Below are 19,624 nucleotides of genomic sequence, written 5' to 3'. Positions count from 1 at the left end.
TTTTTTTAATTTTTTTTTATTATACTTTAAGTTCTAGGGTACATGTGCATAACGTGCAGGTTTGTTACATATGTATACTTATGCCATGTTGGTGTGCTGCACCCATCACCTCGTCAGCACCCATCAATTCATCATTTATATCATGTATAACTCCCCAATGCAATCCCTCCCTCCTCCCCCCTCCCCATGATAGGCCCCAGTATGTGATGTTCCCCTTCCCGAGTCCAAGTGATCTCATTGTTCAGTTCCCACCTATGAGTGAGAACATGCGGTGTTTGGTTTTCTGTTCTTGCGATAGTTTGCTAAGAATGATGGTTTCCAGCTGCATCCATGTCCCTACAAAGGACGCAAACTCATCCTTTTTAATGACTGCATAGTATTCCATGGTGTATATGTGCCACATTTTCTTAATCCAGTCTGTCACAGATGGACATTTGGGTTGATTCCAAGTCTTTGCTATTGTGAATAGTGCCGCAATAAACATACATGTGCATGTGTCTTTGTAGTAGAATACTTTATAATCCTTTGGGTATATACCCAGTAGTGGGATGGCTGGGTATATACCCTTATCTTAATCCTGAAGTCTCATTTAATTTTTTGAGAATCTATATAAAATAGACAGCTATATACTGTAATTTGCATATTACCGATGGAAAAGAGGTTAAAAGATTTTAAGAGGGCCTGAGGCATTTTAGTGCTGGACACATTAATCCTATTCCTAGTTTTGTAATTAAAATGCACTGTGATTACATGTAACATTGATGGATACAACTTTACCTTTGTTGTATCTATGCTATACAGACATGCTGTATTTTATTTTTTACTACTTTATATCTCCTTTCTGACTCATTCTTTTTCCAAATGAAGAACACAATTCTCACCATCTGTTCAGGCTCACCCAAAACTACCAGCTAGATCATACAAAATATGACCACAACACACACAGTCAGGATTTACTTGTGCCTGCGTACCAACCAGAATACACTTCACCTGAGCAAGTAGCCTCTGTATTGGAAATAAATGCCTCATGATAATAATCCTTTACAATTGTTATGATTACTCTGTCTTCCACTTTCCTGATGAAAGATCTTTGTAAGCATTTACAATGAGGAGGAGAAAGCTAGAATCCTCAGGGATGAAAATATTCACCTCTTGTGTGGCAATTCAAGTAAAAATAAGTTACTCCATATGGGCTCCTAGGGTTCGTTTCACATTTGGTACATATCAGTGAAGCAGTAGAGTGCAATGGCTATGAGCTGGGACTGTGTAATCAATGGAACCTGGGTTCACATTTCAGTTCTGCTAGTTTCCAGGCCTTTAAGTTTGAACAAAACTATCTGTAAAATTACAGTAATCTTACCTTACTCAAGGTAAGGCTAATTATGAAGGCTAACATTTTGAAGGCAAAATTAGTTAGTATTACCAAACTACATAGGTGTGTTCCATAGATATAACTGCTAAATAAATTAAAATTAGCTAGGAAATTTTATGTCCCTTTCAATCAATTATTCTTTGAGGCCAAAGACTCCAGCTAATTCACAGACTCTGGCACATATTCTAGTGTTAGCTTGTTGCTTTTATAGAATTTAATTGAACAAGATGATCCAGAACAAAAAAGATTTTAGATATTTAGGACAGATAGATTCTGGATTATAAGGGAGTAATTAGTGGTTTAACTATCACCTTAATTCTGAAAGAAATATCTGATCAAATGATTAGATTTTTTTTAATCCATCTATCTCTGTTCTGTGGCACTCCTCTTTAATTTCATAAAGTCAATAAAGATGAAGTTAATTCAGTGAGGCATTAAAATGGTGACAGAAATATATAAGTCATGTTTGAAGAAAGATAGTTGAGTACGTGATCTCTTAATAAGAAAGCATAAAGCATAGAACTTTTATTTCTGAATCTGTTGCATATTGATATTATCTGTACATACTTATATTACATAAAGAATCATTATTCTACATATCTAGCCCATACTGTTACAGAAATAAAATAATAATTTAAATACCGGTTTGGGAAACTATGTGCATTTTTCTAGGTGTATTTGCCTTATATGAAGAGAAGGATCATGATATTACCTGTTAGATTTAAACAAGCTGTATAGCAAAATATGTGCATGTTCATCTGTGCAACAGTAAACTTATCCCCATCATGTAAGTCAATTATAGCTAAATAAGAATAAAGAATTAAGGTCAATTTCTAGATGATTCGGGTCAAATAGTACTCTGGTTTTAATTATCCAGATAAAAAATGCTCTAAATATTTTTAATTACATGGATAATTTTCTAATCACTCCATTGTGCTCAGAATGAATATTTTCAAAAAATTCTTAGGGATAGTTTTTTAATGAGTATTTTCTTAAGAATTTGTTATGAAAATCATTTTGAAATCTAGATAAATTATTTATAAATAAAGATTATTACATTCAATGCATTGAAAAGGCAAAATATCTTTGATGATTGAATTATATTTGTCATATTTAGAATCAAGTGTTAAAAATGAAATTTTAAAAATGCTTTTTTAACTGGATGATTAATGCATAAGAATTGCACATTTTTCTTCAACTGAAAAGTAACTGATGAAATCAATTGTTGAATAGCTGACATGCGGTTAAAATTTGCTGAGAAGGAAATATCTTTGATCAGAGAATAATGGTATTTTCCAGCTATCTGAGGAGAATTGACTGACTGGCTCCACTGTACATGCATTTAAAAGATCACTAGATTTATAATCCCCATGAAGACAGAAAAAAAAAGTACACCATCAAAGCTACCATCCGAAACTTCAGTAATACTCAAGATTTACCTTGTATTTTATTTTTAAATACCACACTAATAGAATGATAGTGCTGCTAATTTTTACATTCTCTAATTTTATGTTTTCTTTTTGCTGCAAAGACCATGGCATAACTAACTTATATTCATGGTATAAGATTCTGTCACAAGGCCGGGCGCGGTGGCTCAAGCCTGTAATCCCAGCACTTTGGGAGGCCGAGACGGGTGGATCGCGAGGTCAGGAGATCGAGACCATCCTGGCTAACACGGCGAAACCCCGTCTCTACTAAAAAATACAAAAAACTAGCCGGGCGAGTTGGCGGGCGCCTGTAGTCCCAGCTACTCGGGAGGCTGAGGCAGGAGAATGGCGTAAACCCGGGAGGCGGAGCTTGCAGTGAGCGGAGATCCGGCCACTGCACTCCAGCCTGGGCGACAGAGCGAGACTCCGTCTCAAAAAAAAAAAAAAAAAAAAAAAAAAAGAAAGATTCTGTCACAAAAACAAAATGATGAGTAGGCAACTGTTAGTAAGTTAATATTTTTGGAAGCCAAAAATTATTAAGTACTTTATATGTTCTTTGGATAGTTAGTGCAAATAACTAGTTTACTATGTATCAAGAATTCATGGATCTTTTTAAGAATCAGGAAATATGTTGTTTAGGAAATAATGTCTACATCCGGTTTCTGTCTCATCAAAAACCCCTTACTGGAAGAATTCTTTTCTTTGTGTTAGCAAAATATGTGGAATGTTCTAAAGTAGTTCAAAACAGGACAGTTCTCATTTGGAAATAATCTTTGGCCAGGAACAATGTTGGACTTTTAGGCACAGATATAGTTTGTAGAATTTTTACATGAGCAGTATGTTTTATTTGTAATAAAATCAATTACTCATATTTCAAATTTTTCAAAAATTATGAAAATGACAAAATACTGATTTACATGTGTATATTTAAATTGACTATAGGTTGTATTTAATAATGTTAGACTTGTAGATTCTGATACTTTATTCTTATAAACTCTGAGACATGTTTCTTGAGTAAATGTGTGCTTGTCTATTTTGCTGAATTACTGGACCAAGATATCCATGGAATTTAATTTTAGAGAAAGACCTTTATAGAATTTTGTTCAATAACAATTTTTACTTAAGTGTGAGTCCCTTTACAGAGTGCATTTTTTAATTTAATTTAATTTTTTTTTTTTTTTTTTGAGACAGAGTCTCACTCTATTATCCAGGCTAGAGTACAGTGGCACGATCACGGCTCACTGCAACCTCTGCCTCCCAGGTTCAAGCCATTTTCCTGCCTCAGCCTCCCAAGTAGCTGAGATTACAGGCACCCATCACCACACCTGGCTAAGTTTCGTATTTTCGTAGAGATGAGGTTTCACCATGTTGGCCAGGCTGGTCTCGAATTCCTGAGCTCAAGTGATCTGCCTGCCTCAGCCTCCCAAAGTGCTGGGTCTACAGGCGTGAGCCACCGCCCCCGACCTTTTTCATTTTAAAGGTAGTTTTTAAAACATAAATGTTGGTGGTAAAACTAGCATACTGCCTTAACTAAGGTGTTCATGACTAATATTGTTGTGTCCTTACCTCCAATTTGGTTTTGCTAGGAAAGGCCTCCAAGATAGTAGGGTCCTAATTGGTGGAGTCACGGAGGAAGGAAATTAGGTGCCAAAACAGAAGGCACAAATCCCAACTTGAACATCTATTTGTTTTGTGGAGGGCTAGAACTTAGTTAACATAATTGAGAAAACCTTAGATTATGTCCACAATAATAGGCCAATTAACCTAGAGAAATAAAATGCAAATAATAAGCCATTTAAGAGACAATAAAGGTTTTATCTAGTGTTGACTTTATTTTAAAAGACTTCTTTCTGCTTGTCAAGTAGAAAGTGTCTGGGCAAAACAAGTCATTGTCCTACCTTTTGTATAACTCCTTATACAATCCAATCCATTCTGTGTTTAGCAAATTACATTATCAGGGATTTTGAACATTCCATGTTCTGTTCTTTTAATAGATACTCAATATCTGTTAAATTAAATTAAATTAAATGGTTCAGGTGAATGGAGTTCTTTTTATTTTTCAACAGTTTTTTAAAGATAATTATAAAAATATTTCAAGACTTAACATTTATTTACTAGTCTGCTTCAAATTGGTTCAGTAAAGTTTTCTATACTTGCCAGCAAAAATTATGTGACATTGAGAATTAATTCACAAACGGCATTGAAACTGGTTGTATTACTTATTGTCTTGCCTACAAATATCTAGTCACTCCAGAATATTCTTCCAAATTTACTATGTACTTAATTTTATTTGCTTATGTTGTTTAATATGTCTGTAAATATGATGTGCTGCCATATAATAGTTAATTCTATGTATCCCTAGATTCAGTTGACAAACTTGTTTTACATTGGATCTCTATTAAAAACCAAGAGTCTGTGAGGTGCTAGGTTGTCTGGTACTCCAAAACTCAAAGGAAAGAACCTAGGCAGTATCATCATGGTGGACAGAGAATGAAGTGTTAGAAATATACGATGTGGAATTATAGTTAACGCATACCATAGCCCTATCACCTTGACTATGTGCCAGTTTGTGCTATTTATAGTTCTTCTGATATATTCAAAATTAAACTATATTAGTGCTTCTATATTTTTTCATTATACGGCACGCAGAAAATGATAACATTCCTACACCATACCGATGTAAACTTGAGGGACATTTTATTTATGTATCTGTGTACACACATACACACATTTAATACATGTGAAGTAAAATTAAAATTGGCTCCTGCTAAAACATCTGTATTGCCTCACTGCCCTGTCCCTCACCTCCTCTCTTTCACCTGCACACCATGCTTCTTGTATACTTTTGTTACTCTCCCAGCATCTCATCAGTCCTATTGTACACATTGGGTAGCTGGGCTTTATGTAGCCTCAGCTAAGATAGATGTTCAGATTGAAGAGTTCCTGTTTGGCCTTGCTAATTGTATAAGAGGGTAGAAAATGCAGGATGTTACTCATAGTGCTTACCACCTATTGGTCATGAGTTTTGTTTTCAGACTCTTCTAATCATGCTGTCCTTGAAAGAGACTTACATAAAATTGTTTACAAAGATATCAGGCCAAGGATCTCCAGGCACCCTAGAGTCTACCTTGTCTCTAAGAGTCTTGAGGGAACCAGCGTCTTATAGCATAGCTATAACCCCTTCATGGTATACCCATAAAGAAATTCTGAATTATTCAACGGCAGAAATTACATTGTATTCTGAATAGACTATTTTGCTGGACTCCATGCATTATAACAAGAAGAATTTTCAGGAAATTCAAATATATGATACCTGTAAGATGTCATCAAATTCCTATGACTTCAATTAAATATAATTGTCATGGTATAGCAACGAAGTCAAATTATTCTATAAAGTTTGCTTACCAGGAGTCAAATATATCCTTATCCATTCAGATGTCTTTAAAAAATAACAACTTGAAGAAACAAAACACATTAAAGCAAACCAAATAGAATTCACTAGTAAGTCATATTAAGTTTACTAACAACAAATGTGTAAACCCTATCTCCTGAAATAGTGTGATTTTAATTTTGCCCAGTAGTCTCAAAGCTAGCATTAGCTTTATCTACAAAATCTATTTATGTATTTATTTACAATCTATTTATGTATTCATTTACAATCTATTTATCTATTGCAATCATTTAAATAGACTTTTTAAAAGTTTGGTTCCAATTACTCACCCCAGAAATCATAACACTTAATTAGTCTGGTGTTCGTTTGTCTTGGGCATAGGTATTATTGTTAAAACTTTCCAGGTGATACTAATGAGTAGCTATATCTGGGAATCACTGCCTTAGACTGTTATATTCTCATTCTCCTCTACCAAGCAATAATAGGGTATTCTCAGATCTCTTCTTTACTGAAGTTCTCAACTTTTCTGGTTACAGGATTATTCTTCACATTCAAATGACACCCTTCTTAACTATGCATGAGAATGGCTTTTATTTTCTCCATATGTTAAACACTAACAGAAACAATCCCTGGAGTCCAAGTAGTTTGCCCAGGTACAGCAGGGTTCTACATCCTATCAGCCCTCTGCCCCACTCCACACAACATGTTCTAGCTAAGAAAATGTACTTTTCTAGTTTGAATTCTTGACATATTCAACAAAATAAAGTCTAACAATGAGCTTTTATTTTTTCTCTTTCCTTAACTTGACCTGGAGTGCCAGACAGGTCACTTACCTCCAAACGCACTGAAAACAGTAAAAAAAAAAAAAAAAAAAAAAACTATTGATTCTTTAATAATTTAGGTGTTCCTTTATTTTTCTTCAAACATATCTGTACAAATCTCTGAATATATAGGCAAAAGAGGAGACTGGAGTTGATCTCAGAGTACAACAGAGCTTTTTCATACATAACTGCTAAGTGGTTCTATAACATATAGACAAGATCAGTAATAGAAATACAGTTGTCACACTTTCAGGACGTCAGTTCTAAAAACCAAGCACATAATGCCTAACTTTCATTACAGTTCACAATTTAACTCTCTCACGGGAGACAGAGAGACAGAAGGAATAGAAAAAAAAATATTTTATAGATTTAAAATTATCAAAAGGGATACAATATATGTACTTGTTAAACAATGTCCTACTAAACCTTAAGAGTATGGTTATTGGTAACTCAAGTCAAATAAATATTGTACGTAGTTTTAAAAAGTAATTGAACTGTTCTAGAGTATGGTAAATTTATACCAGTAAAGTCCCTTACATAGCCATGGAAGCCATACTCAGACTATCAAAATTGTTTTTACACAATATTTTTACCATTTATAAAATCAGTTAAACTTAGTATAAAGAAAGAAATGAATTTGACATGTATAGTGAAAGAAATAATAGTGAATATAGTGCACTAAACATGTATATGTTCTGCCTACTACAGCTGCTAAATGCACCCACATCCCAATGATGACATCATGAAATAAATAGGGATACCAATGAGCTACTTACAAGATTTACATAATTTTACTGTTTTCATTTATGATAATGCAATAGTTTCAGAGCAGAGCAGAGGACTTAAGGAAACTATAAATTATTGGGTTTAAAAGAACTATGTCTTCTTTTTAAAATTTTTGATCATTATTTTTATGCATCTTATGATTTGGGATAAATATTGAATGCTAAATAGCTATATCATCTATATGTGAAGGTTAAAAAATTGGCCATTTGTTGTACCTTATATAGTGTATAGTTATCCATGCTTTAAAACGATTTTATACTTCTCAAGTAAATAACTAGTTTTTTCATGAGGCAAACAGCATCATCTCGAAACTTATAATTGAAGAGAGCTTCTTTACATTGTACTCTTGCACACAGGTTTATTTTTATTGCCATTTTAATCTTTGATTTATTGAAAATGTTACCTTTATGACAATATTCAGTCTTGCACTCTATTCATAAGTTGAAATATGGGAAAAATAAAATGTGACTATAATGAGTTATTTCTAATATTGTCACATTTCTAGTATTGTCTGTCATGTATAACTTTTCCTTATCTTAGAATTCAAATAGCCCCATATGTTTGATTTTAATGAAGTGTCTGATTTTTTCTGATATAGTAATACATCTGTGTAATAAAACTGATAATTAGGTAGAATTATTCTTCACTGGGTAGAAAATAAAGTTTTCATTAACAATTGCAAAATGGCATAAACCTTTGTATTGTCACTCAGAATTACATCTCTTTTTTAAGGAAGAAAGGACAAAACATCACTCTGAAAAGAAACTGTTTGAAATTAGCTTTAAAAACATGAAACAAAACATCATGTTCAATGTACTTTATGCCATTACTTCTATGTATGCAGGTATTTACTCTTTTCAGTCTGTCATTTGTACTTTTGTTGTTCGCTGTCACATGTTATAAAGACATTGCTTTATATCTCTGATACTGGCATCTTCCCTGGGAAATGTTATACTGTGACACTAACTTGGATATGCAGAGGCAGCTAATTAAAGATCATTTGAAATATTCCTGTTTCCCCGGGAATGTCCACATATGTTTGAACTAAGAAGACAAAGGATCTGTTTCTACTAGATCAAATTGTTTACTAAATGCCTTGACAACATAGAGTGGTAGTTTCAGGCTGGAGTCTATAAAACCATTTTACTGTATAAACTGTGAAATCTTTCTGAACCTTTTCTTACTTTCTCTCAAGATTAGAGATTTTGATTAGACTTTCTATCCACAATATCTTTTGTGAAAAAAAGGGCTTCAATTCTTACTTGCTTTAGATTGTGTTGTCCTAGGTCCAGATTCCTTCTGATGACTGGGGCACTTTGGGGGGCCTCTCTTATCACAATGTTGAATTTTAAAGAGAAACATTTAGTCATTTCTACTCTTAACATTTTTAGGTAATTTAAAATACATTGCAGAAATTCAGAAAGGCAAAATGTCTGCCTAGAAACAAGCCTGAACAGAAAGTATAAGTTACTTATCATGGGGTCAAAAAGATGAAGTACTTCGCTAAATGTTCCTTGAAAAGAACAAGTTATATCCTGTTCCATTGGTCTGTATGTCCATTTTTATGCCAGTGCTATAAGGTTTTGATTACTGTAACTTTGAAATATGGTTTGAAATCAGGAAGTGTGATGCTCTCATAGATGCTTCCATAGACATTCCAAGGCAAGCTTAAGATGGAATCATCTGTGTCCTTAAGTTTGCTTTAGCTATTCAGTCCTTTGTGATTCCATACAAATTTTAAGATTTTTTTCCTTTCTGTGAAAAATGTCATTGGGATTTTGGTAGAGATTGCATTGAATGTGTAGGTCTCTTTGATTAATACAGGCATTTTAGTACAGACATTTTAACAATATTACTTTTCTCAATTCATAAACATGAGATATTTTTTCCATTTATTTGTGTTTTCTTCAATTTCTTGTGTCAATGCTTTATGGCTTTCAGTGTACTGTACAGAACTTTCACTTCCTTGGTTATTTTATTCCTAAGTATTTTATTCTTTCTGATGTTATTAAACATGTGACTCTAAAAATTTATTTTTCAGTTTATTGAGTGTAGAAATGCACCTAATTTTGTATGTTCATTTTGTAATCTGTAACTTTAATGAATTTGTTTATTGGTTCTAATAGATTTTTAGAGGAATTGTTAGGGTTTTATTTATATAAGAGTTTCAAATATAAGATTTCTATGCAAGAGATTTTCTTTGAAGAATGACAATTTAACTTCTTTTACAGTTTGGATGCTGTTTCTTTCTTTCTCTTGCCTAATTTATATGGATAGGACTTCCCACACTATGTTGAATAGAAGTATTAAGAGTGAGTATCTCTGTCTTACTCCTGGTCTTAGAGGAAAACCTTTCAGCTTTTCACTGTTGAACATGATGTTACTCTGAGCTTGTCATATATGGCTTTGATTACGTTGAGGTACATTCTTTGTATACCTATTGTGGTGAGAGATTTTATCATGACAGTATGTATAATGGTAAGCTAATATTTGACAGGGACATCAAAAATATACAATGAGGAAAGAATGATCATGTCAATAAATATCACTAGGAAAACTGAATATCCACATGCAAAAAAAATGAAACTGAACGATTTTCTTACACCAATCGCAAAAAATTAATTCAAAATATAAGGCTTAAATATTAAGATCTACAACCATAAAACTTCCAAAAGTAAACATAGTAATAAGTTCCATGACATGGGTCTTGGCAATGACTTTTTGGATATAACACCAAAAGCACAAGCAACGAAAGCAAAAATAAGTGGAATTACATCAAACGTTAAAGTGTCTGCACAATAACAGTGACAAAAATTCATATAATGAAAGGACAACCTACTAAATGGGGGAAAATATTTGCCAACTGTGGTATACACCTGATATAGGGCTAGTATCCAAAATATATGAGAGGCTAATACAATTCAATAGCAAAATAACACAGATAATTTTATTTAAAAATATGGTCAAATGACCTTAATATATATTTCTTTAAATAAATCATACAATAGGCTAATAGAAACATGAAAAGGTGCTCAAAATCAGAAGTCATCAGGGAAATGCAAGTGAAAACAACAAGTTATAACCTCACACCTGATAGGATAGCTATTATTGAAAACACAACAGGTATCACGTGTTGGTGAAAATTAGAGAAAAGGGAACACTTGTACACTTTTCTTGGGAAAATAGTACAGCCATTATGGAAAACAGTTTGAGGCTTCTTCAAAAACTTTAAAACAGAACTACCATATGATCCAGCAATTATATATTATATATATATATATGGACATACGTGCATACACACACGCGTGCACACACACACATATATATGTTGAACATGATGTTACTCTGAGCTTGTCATATATGGCTTTGCTAACGTTGAGATACATTCTTTGTATACCTATTTTGGTGAGTGTTTTTTATCATCAAAGTATGTATAATGGTAAGCTAATATTTGACAAGGACATCAAGAATATAAAATGAGGATACATATATATTCCCACACACACATATATATGAAAGAAAAAAATTATTTTGAAGAGATTTCTGAACTCCCATGTTCATTACATTATTTACAATAGCTTAAACATGGAAACAACCTAAGTGTGCCCATCAATGGACAGATAAATGGATAATGAAGTTGTATTTAAATAAAGAAAATCCTTCCAAATAACGAGACATGAGTGAGTCTGGAAGTCATTATGCTAATTGAAATGAGTCAGGCATAAAAGGACGAGTTATGTTCTCACTTATATGTGGAATCTAAAAAAGTCAAACTCATACAAATAGAGAGTTCTAGGGGTTGCTAGGGCCTGGGGGGTGGGCAAACTGGGGACATAGTTTTCAAATAGTACAAACTTTCAGTTATAAGATGAATAAGTCCCGGAAGGATCTAATGTACAGCATGGTAACTACAGTTAACAATACAGCATTGTGTACTTGGAATTTGCTAAGAGAAGATTTTAAATGTTCTCACCATAAAACACACACACATGAAATAGTAACTAGGTAAAGAAATAGATGTTTTAATTAACTTAAATATGGCAATCATTTATATATATATGCATATGTATATAAATGTATCAAATTACCACATTATACACCATAACAATTTTGTCAGTTAGACCTCAATAAATCTATTGAAAAGAAAAGAACAAAGTAGAAAACAGTATACAATTCTAGAATTTGCCAATCAACAAGAAGTAAAAGACTTGTCTTAAGCAGTTGATAAAGGATAGTTTGTAGATCTAAGAAAATGGCCTCATTTATCTAAAAAATAAGTCCACAAATGACCACACAGAAAGGGTTTTAGGAAATAAGATGCCTTAAAGAGTGACAAGGAGAATAATAGAGACAATGTCAGATTAAAATTGTATTTTACTAATCTATTATTTTGTATCTTGCAGTATTTTCCCAACAATATTGTGGAAGTAAAGTCAGAAGTTAAACAGTTATTTTAAAAAATTCTTAAGTGGATGGAATCCTCAAATTGTGTATAAAATATTAGTAAAATGGAGCTGTGTCAATGAAATGTATTTTCAAAGAATTTTCCCAGCACCTCATGCTAACGAGTACACTCTATGTTTAAACTAGAATAAACATATTAATAAAAATAGGAATTGTATTTGGGAAACTGCAACTTTCACACTTCTTTCACGTTTTCAAATTTTTCTTTGCCTGAAAAGCAAAGAATATAGTTGAAAACAGAGAGAATTGTTAAATTATTAAAGTCCAAATTTGCTGATCAAAACTTGTTAGACATTAATTTGCATTTTTAACTTTACTTTTATTGCAAATTAGAAGGTGGCGGTTTTGTGCACTAAAATATATTGACTCAACAATTAATACCACATCTTGTTTGAGGTACTGATTTCTCTCTTTCTGCATTCTGAAAAGTGTGACAAAAGCCCCAAATAAATAATATATGCAATAAAGATAAAATTACTGAACTTATTAAAACATACTAAATTTACCTAGCTAAGTGTTTTTATTACAAAACCACAACCAAAAACATTTTAAATAAAATTTCTTAAACTATTTGAAATATGTCCTAGATTGGATAAGAGCTTAGGAGAAAGGAATCAGAGCCAAGTGTCCTGTGATTCATCTGTCTCCTTATTACTGATTGGTGCTTTCACAGAAAAAAAAAGAAAAGAGTCAATTCAGTCTAATTGCCTTGTAAGATTATTGATAACTAACTTCCTGTTAAATAGACTAATACTTGTGAGAAGGAGATTTCTCATATAGAAAATGTTTTGAGAATGATGGCCCTAGTTTAGAATTACTATGACAAACAAACCTATAATCTATGGATTTATGAGGTATTGGCCATGCACGGTGGCTCATGCCTGTAATCCCAGCACTTTGGGAGGTTGAGGTGGGAGGATCATCTGGGGTCATGAGTTCCAGACAGCCTGACCAACATGGAGAAACCCCATCTCTACTACATATACAATTAGTCGGACAAGGTGGCTCATGCCTATAATCCCAGCTACTAGGGAGGCTGAGGCAGGAGAATCGCTTGAACCCAGGAGGCGAAGGTTGCAGTGAGCCGAGATCATGCCATTGCACTCCAGCCTGGGCAACAAGAGTGAAACTCCGTCTCAGGAAAAAAAAAAAAAGAGAGAGAGAGAGAATGTCAATGTCACATAAGCTGTGAAAATCCTTGGGGTATAAAATAGGAAGATTTAATAAATTTAAATATTTCTGTCTGGTTAAATGGACTCACAAAACTTAGAGACTTCATCTATTTTTCTGGGACATGAAGTGCATGTCCAATATGGGAAAGAAGCACCTGGGAAGACATACAACTTTCAGTGATCAGGAGTTCCACATAACTCCCTGCTCTGCTGTGTCCCATGACTGCTTAGAACCTTGAAATCCTTATAAAGATGGATAATAATTATCTTTGATAATTGTCAAAGATTGATATTTAATAAGGTCTCTGATTCATGTGAATCTAATTTAACAAGGCAATCCTTTGTGTTAGCTCAAAGCCCCATCTCCAGCCAGTACTCAACAAAACCTAGATTAAAAGGTAATAGTCTTGTTTAAAATATTTAAACCAGTAAATTACATTAATAACCATATGGATTAACAATGATATACCCAATAACTAATTCCTATTTACCTTCAGTAAAGCAGACCTATAGATAACTCATCAATTCTTTAACAAATCAGAACAAATGTCCACATTTCCTTGTGAAAATAAATGAAGACCAACCAAATGAAAACAAGAAAAATCTATTCATTCAGAGTGTGTTAGGCCATTCTTGCATTGCTCTAAAGAAATAACTGAGACTGGGTAATTTATAAAGAAGAAAATAATTAATTGGATCACAGTTTTGCAGGCTGTACAACGCATGACACCACTATCTGCTTGGCTTCTAAGGAGGCCTCAGCAAGTTTTTACTCATGGTAGAAATTAAAGTGGGAACAGCCACGTCACATGTTGAGAGCAGGAGCAAGAGAGGGAGGGGAGGAGGTATCACGCGCTTTTAAAGTAACAGATATCATGAGAACTCACTAATGGCAAGGACAACACCAAGAGAATGGCACTAAACCATTCATGAGAAATCTGCCCCTACGATCTCATCACATCCCACCAGGCCCCACCTCCAACATTAGAGAGGATTACAGTTCAACATAAGATTTAGAGGGGACAGCATCAATACTCATCCTTTTGTTTCCCGGCCCCTAAAATTTCATCTTCTCTCATTGCAAAATACATTCATGCCTTCTCAACAGTCCCACAAAGTCCTAATTTGTTCCAACATCAAGTCCAAAGTCCTAAGTCTTATCTGAGACTCATCTCCTTCTACCTATGAGCTTGTCAAATCAAAATAAGTTATTTATTTCTACGATACAATGGGGATACAGGCATTAGGTAGGCATTCGGTAGGCACTCCCATTCCAAAAGGAAGAAATTGGCCAAAAGATAGGGACTACAGTCCCCATGGAAGTCTGAAATCCAGCAGGGGGCAGTCATTAACTCTTAAAGCTCCAAAATAATCTCCTTTGACTCCAAGTCTTGTATGTTTTTTGTTGTTGTTGTTGTTGTTGTTGTTGTTGTTGTTTTGTTTTGTTTTTGTTTTTGTCAGGGGTGAGCTCCTAAGGCCTTGGGCAGCCCCACTCCAGTGGTTTCCAGGAGTGCCACCCACATGGCTGTTTGGGTTGGAGTTGAATACCTGTGGCTTCTCCAGGCACAGGATGAAACCTGCCAGTGGATCTACCATTGTGGGGTCTATAGCATGGTGGCCTCTTTTCCACAGTTCCACTAGGCAGTGCCCCAATGGGGACTCTATGGGGTCTCCGACCCCACACTTCCCCTCTGTACTACCTTAGTAGAGCCTTTCTGCAGGGCTCCGCTCCTCCAGCAGGGTTCTGTCTAGGCACCCGTGCTTTCTTACACAGCCTCTGAAATCTAGGCAGAGGCTGCCAAGTCTCCTTCACTCTTACACTCTGGTGAGCCCACAGGCTTAACATCACGTGGAAGCTGCCAAGGCTTATGCTTGTCCTTCTGGAGCAGTGGCCCTAGATGTACCTGGGGCCCTTTGAGCCGAGGCCGGAGCTGGAGTGGCCTGGATACAAGGAACAGTGTCCTGAGGCTGTGCAGGGATTAGCAGAGGCTCAAAGGAAGGCAGAGTGAGAAAGTTTACGTGATAGAAAAATAAAGGGAAGAATTCAGGTGTACTCTGAGTGGAGGCTGTTGGTGTGAAGAAAGTATAGGTGGACTAATTTGAAATAGGGCATCCTATGTGATTAGTTAGGGGTGCACATTTGGGTTTTTCTGCTGGGTCTTAAACTGATGGTGGAAACAATAATTAGGAAAACTTTCAGTTATTGATCAAGCCAAAACTTTTTGGGCTGATTATTACAAGGGTTATTGTTTAGCTTCCTGGATTACTGCTAGAATTGGTGGTCTTTTAACAAGACTGACTTAGAGACAATAGGCTAGCTTCCTAGACTGGCTACTTTATGTAACAGATTAGTTTCTTGGGCTGACGCTACAGATTATGGGTCAGCTTTCTATTTTTATATATGATCTGGCCATTGTCTACATGTATATCTAGTCTCAAAAAAAGTCACATAAAATGCCCTGTTATTCATCTATAATTACAAATTCACTAGACAATTTGTTAACCCGTTTCATTGCCTAAGTAGACATGAAGTGATTGACTAGTTCCCATTTAAAAAATCAAAATATTAAATATAAAATTATTCATTTTTCAATTTTAGATACCCTAAAAATTTGAACAACTGTCATAGCTTTTGCTAACACTGATAATTTTAAACATATTTTAGTTTTTCTTTTCATATATGTGAAATTTATCTGAAGTCTTTTTCTATCTTCTGAAATTTATCTGAGCCTTAAATAGTTATTGAGAGTCTTCACAACTCATAGAACACTCCAGATGCAAGGTTATTTGACAGAGCATAGTATGATGTAAACTTGTTTGTTAGAGTTATATAGTCATATTTATAGGTTTGGATTGTTTTCAAAAATTATATGTATTCCTGAATTTACAACCTATTGCTTTCTCAATGATTATTGTCCATGTGAGTAGTAGAGATGTCTTAGAGTAAGGTAGCCTATCATTTTAGTATAATTCTGTTTATATTTCTGTTGCTTTGAATATTCTTTGGTGCCAGTTACAGTGCACATACTTTGACAAGATTTCTCTACGAATATTGTTTGACATAATGTATTCAATTTGATGCCCCAGTTAATTTTGAGTACAGGATATTGCATAGAGGCCATGATAAATTTTTAAATAAATTTTGTATATCCAGAGATTAAAATAATATGTTGCTTTGTAGATGAACACTTCTATTTGATTCAATGGTGAAGATGTATTATTGATAATTTTATAATGATCTATATATTTTATAAAACTATGTATGATTTAAGAAGAGATTAAATTCTAGGGTGACAAAATTGATATATATATATGTGTATATACACACACACAACACATATTTTATGATGCTTATTAAAGATCATCATAGTTATAGGCTTAACTTCTGCCCTTTGTTGTTTGAGGAAAAATAAAAATTGATGATGTACATTTATAAAGGAGAGCAGTAGCAATTTGTCTAATCAAAATTATTTGGAGGGTTTTGAAATGCTAAGATATAAGGTTTTTGCTTTGGTTTTGTGTTTTAATCTTTCCAGCTTCAGTCTTGAGTCTGCATCTGTGCACTAAACAAAATAAGGGCATCATAAAATGAGAAATTTTATTGCTAAAAATCAGTAACTGTCAATTATGACACATAACAGAAGGTCAAAATAAAACATTTCAAGTAGCTCTTACCTTTGTAAATATGCTTCTAATTAAATTTATGAGATTAAATTCTAGGGTGACAAACTTTAAATATATATATGTATATATACACACACAACACACATATTTTACGATGTTTATTTAACATCATTATAGTTACAGGTGTAACTTCTGCCCTTTATTGTTTGATAAAAAATAAAAATTGATGGTATGCATTTATAAAGGAGGACAGGAGCAATTTGTCTAATCAAAATTTTAATTAACTTCTTTGGAGGGTTTTGAAAGTTTTTTGTTTTGGTTTTGTGTTTTAGTCTTTGTGACTTCAGTCTTGAGTCTGCATCTGTGCACTAAACAAAATAAGAAGGGCATCATAAAATAATGAGAAATTTTATTGCTAAAAATCAGTAGCTGTCAATTATGACACATAACAGAAGGTCAAAATAAAACATTTTGAGTAGCTCTCTTACCTTTGTAAATATGCTTCTAAGTAAACAAATTTGTCCTATAATTTTTTTGCAATATGCACAATTTTATGCTGGAATTTAAATTTAAACACAGGCACCATATCTACATGTATTTACCCTATTCTCTACTTAAGTTTGAATAGCAAGGAAGCACATTGTACTAGCTTTCCCCTGATATGTCTCCAAACTAGTTCTTTCTTGATTTAAACATATAAGATCTCACTGTGATAAAAATTTGTCTACTTATGTACCAGTACCAAATCACATATCTTTTTCAACATCCAAGCTTTCCTTATGTGAATTGGAATATGGCATAAAATGATCAAATAAGAATTTGAAAGGTTAATTGAGAAGATATGCAGATTTGATTGTCTTCCCTATTTATAGGCACAAGTAGACTAGCAATATTTCTGTTTAAAGACTAGTCTACAAATTTTTAAATTAAGAGAAAATATTTGAACATCACAGTACAAGGGATTCCCAAAACATGTTCTGAAATTGTGATAAATATGCATGGTATCTAATTGCTTTGGGTGAAATATCAATTACTTTTAATAACTGGTAGGGATTTAACATATTGGTAAATATTTTTATAACATCGTCATCAATTCCAGAAAATAAGCATGAGACTTCATATAATAAAACCATATGTAGATTTTTGATGTGTAAATAGAGAGATGACAGTATTTTAAGAAATAAGACAGAGGAACAAAGTAAACATCTACATGAATAAACAATTACTCTAGTCCAGAATTTAGTAATTATACACTATAACTGGATCTATAGCAATGTTATTAAAAACAAAAAAGGAAACCATTATAGATTAAAAGAACATAATTAAGTATACCATGTAAACTTTTATTAGATCCTAATTTTTTAAAAATTATAAAAGGATTTTTAGATTTAAGGAATTTGAATATGAGCAGGATGTTAAGTTACATTGTCATCTCTGATAATTTACTAGGCTTTGATAATGACATCATAATTGTGTAGCGGGTATCATTAGTTTTAGGAGAAGCATGCTGTAGTATTCCATTGTAAAGAATTACGATGCCTGCAATTTTCTTTAAAATTATTTAGAAATCATAAAAATGTAATATTTATATATGTGCCCTATTAGTGAATAGAGTGAAACACCCATTTGTTCTTGTAAGTAGAGGCTATATGTGCTCACTGCATTATGTCACATCTGAAAAATGTTTGAAACAGAAAACACTAGAAAGACAAAGACAAAAATGAGAAGAAATTAAGAAGAAATTAAAGAAATTAAGCTCCACTGAAGTGTCATCCTCTGAAGTGATGACACTTCGTTGTGGGATCTTCAAATTAACTATTCCCGACCTATGGGGGAATGGATGGGGATGAAGGAGGGGAGTGCGCACTAGGAAGGTCTGAATTCTGTTTCCAACCATCTATCCGTCTCAAATGAGCCTTGACTTTCAACTTCCATGATCTGCCATATGCAGCACAAATTAAACATCCAGCACAGAAATACAGGATAAGAATATGAGCAGGATGGAGGGTTATTTCACTTCATTTGTTCAAGGCACCTAAAAAAATAGGGGACTTAAAGTAGTCAAATATAATTTCAGAGGATGAAACTAGCCTAAAATTATTCAAAGTAGCCCAAGACAGCTTTCAGGAAGAGACAAGCATTCTGCTCAAATTGAGAAAATATGTTTATTTTATCCATTTACCCTATATATTTGTTTCACAGTTCCCTGTTCAGATCTAAGAGAGCACTATTATGTCGAATATATATATAAAATACATATTATATTATACAGATTTAGTTTGTAGTTTTACTCATTTAAATTAAGAACTTTAGAAGTTTTTTGATGAACTAAATTATGACTGTTAGGGAAACATCAAATGTTAAACCTTCAAAACGTATTCACTCTAAAATAACCCAAAATGCCAGTTAGGCAAAAAGTTTTCCAGGTCACAGATTATCTGCTTATAGTAAAGACTTTGTTGATATTAAAACACAATTTTGACAGGGAAACTTGTGCCAATTGAATCTTTTTCATAATTCTGTCTTTCTGTGATCTACAAACTTAACCCTTACAATGGTAAGAAAAT

Source organism: Trachypithecus francoisi, unplaced genomic scaffold (assembly GCF_009764315.1).
Source record: "Trachypithecus francoisi isolate TF-2019V2 unplaced genomic scaffold, Tfra_2.0 Lachesis_group17, whole genome shotgun sequence".
Taxonomy (NCBI): domain Eukaryota; kingdom Metazoa; phylum Chordata; class Mammalia; order Primates; family Cercopithecidae; genus Trachypithecus; species Trachypithecus francoisi.
The sequence above is the reverse complement of the archived record's forward strand: the minus strand, read 5'-3'. Positions refer to the sequence as shown.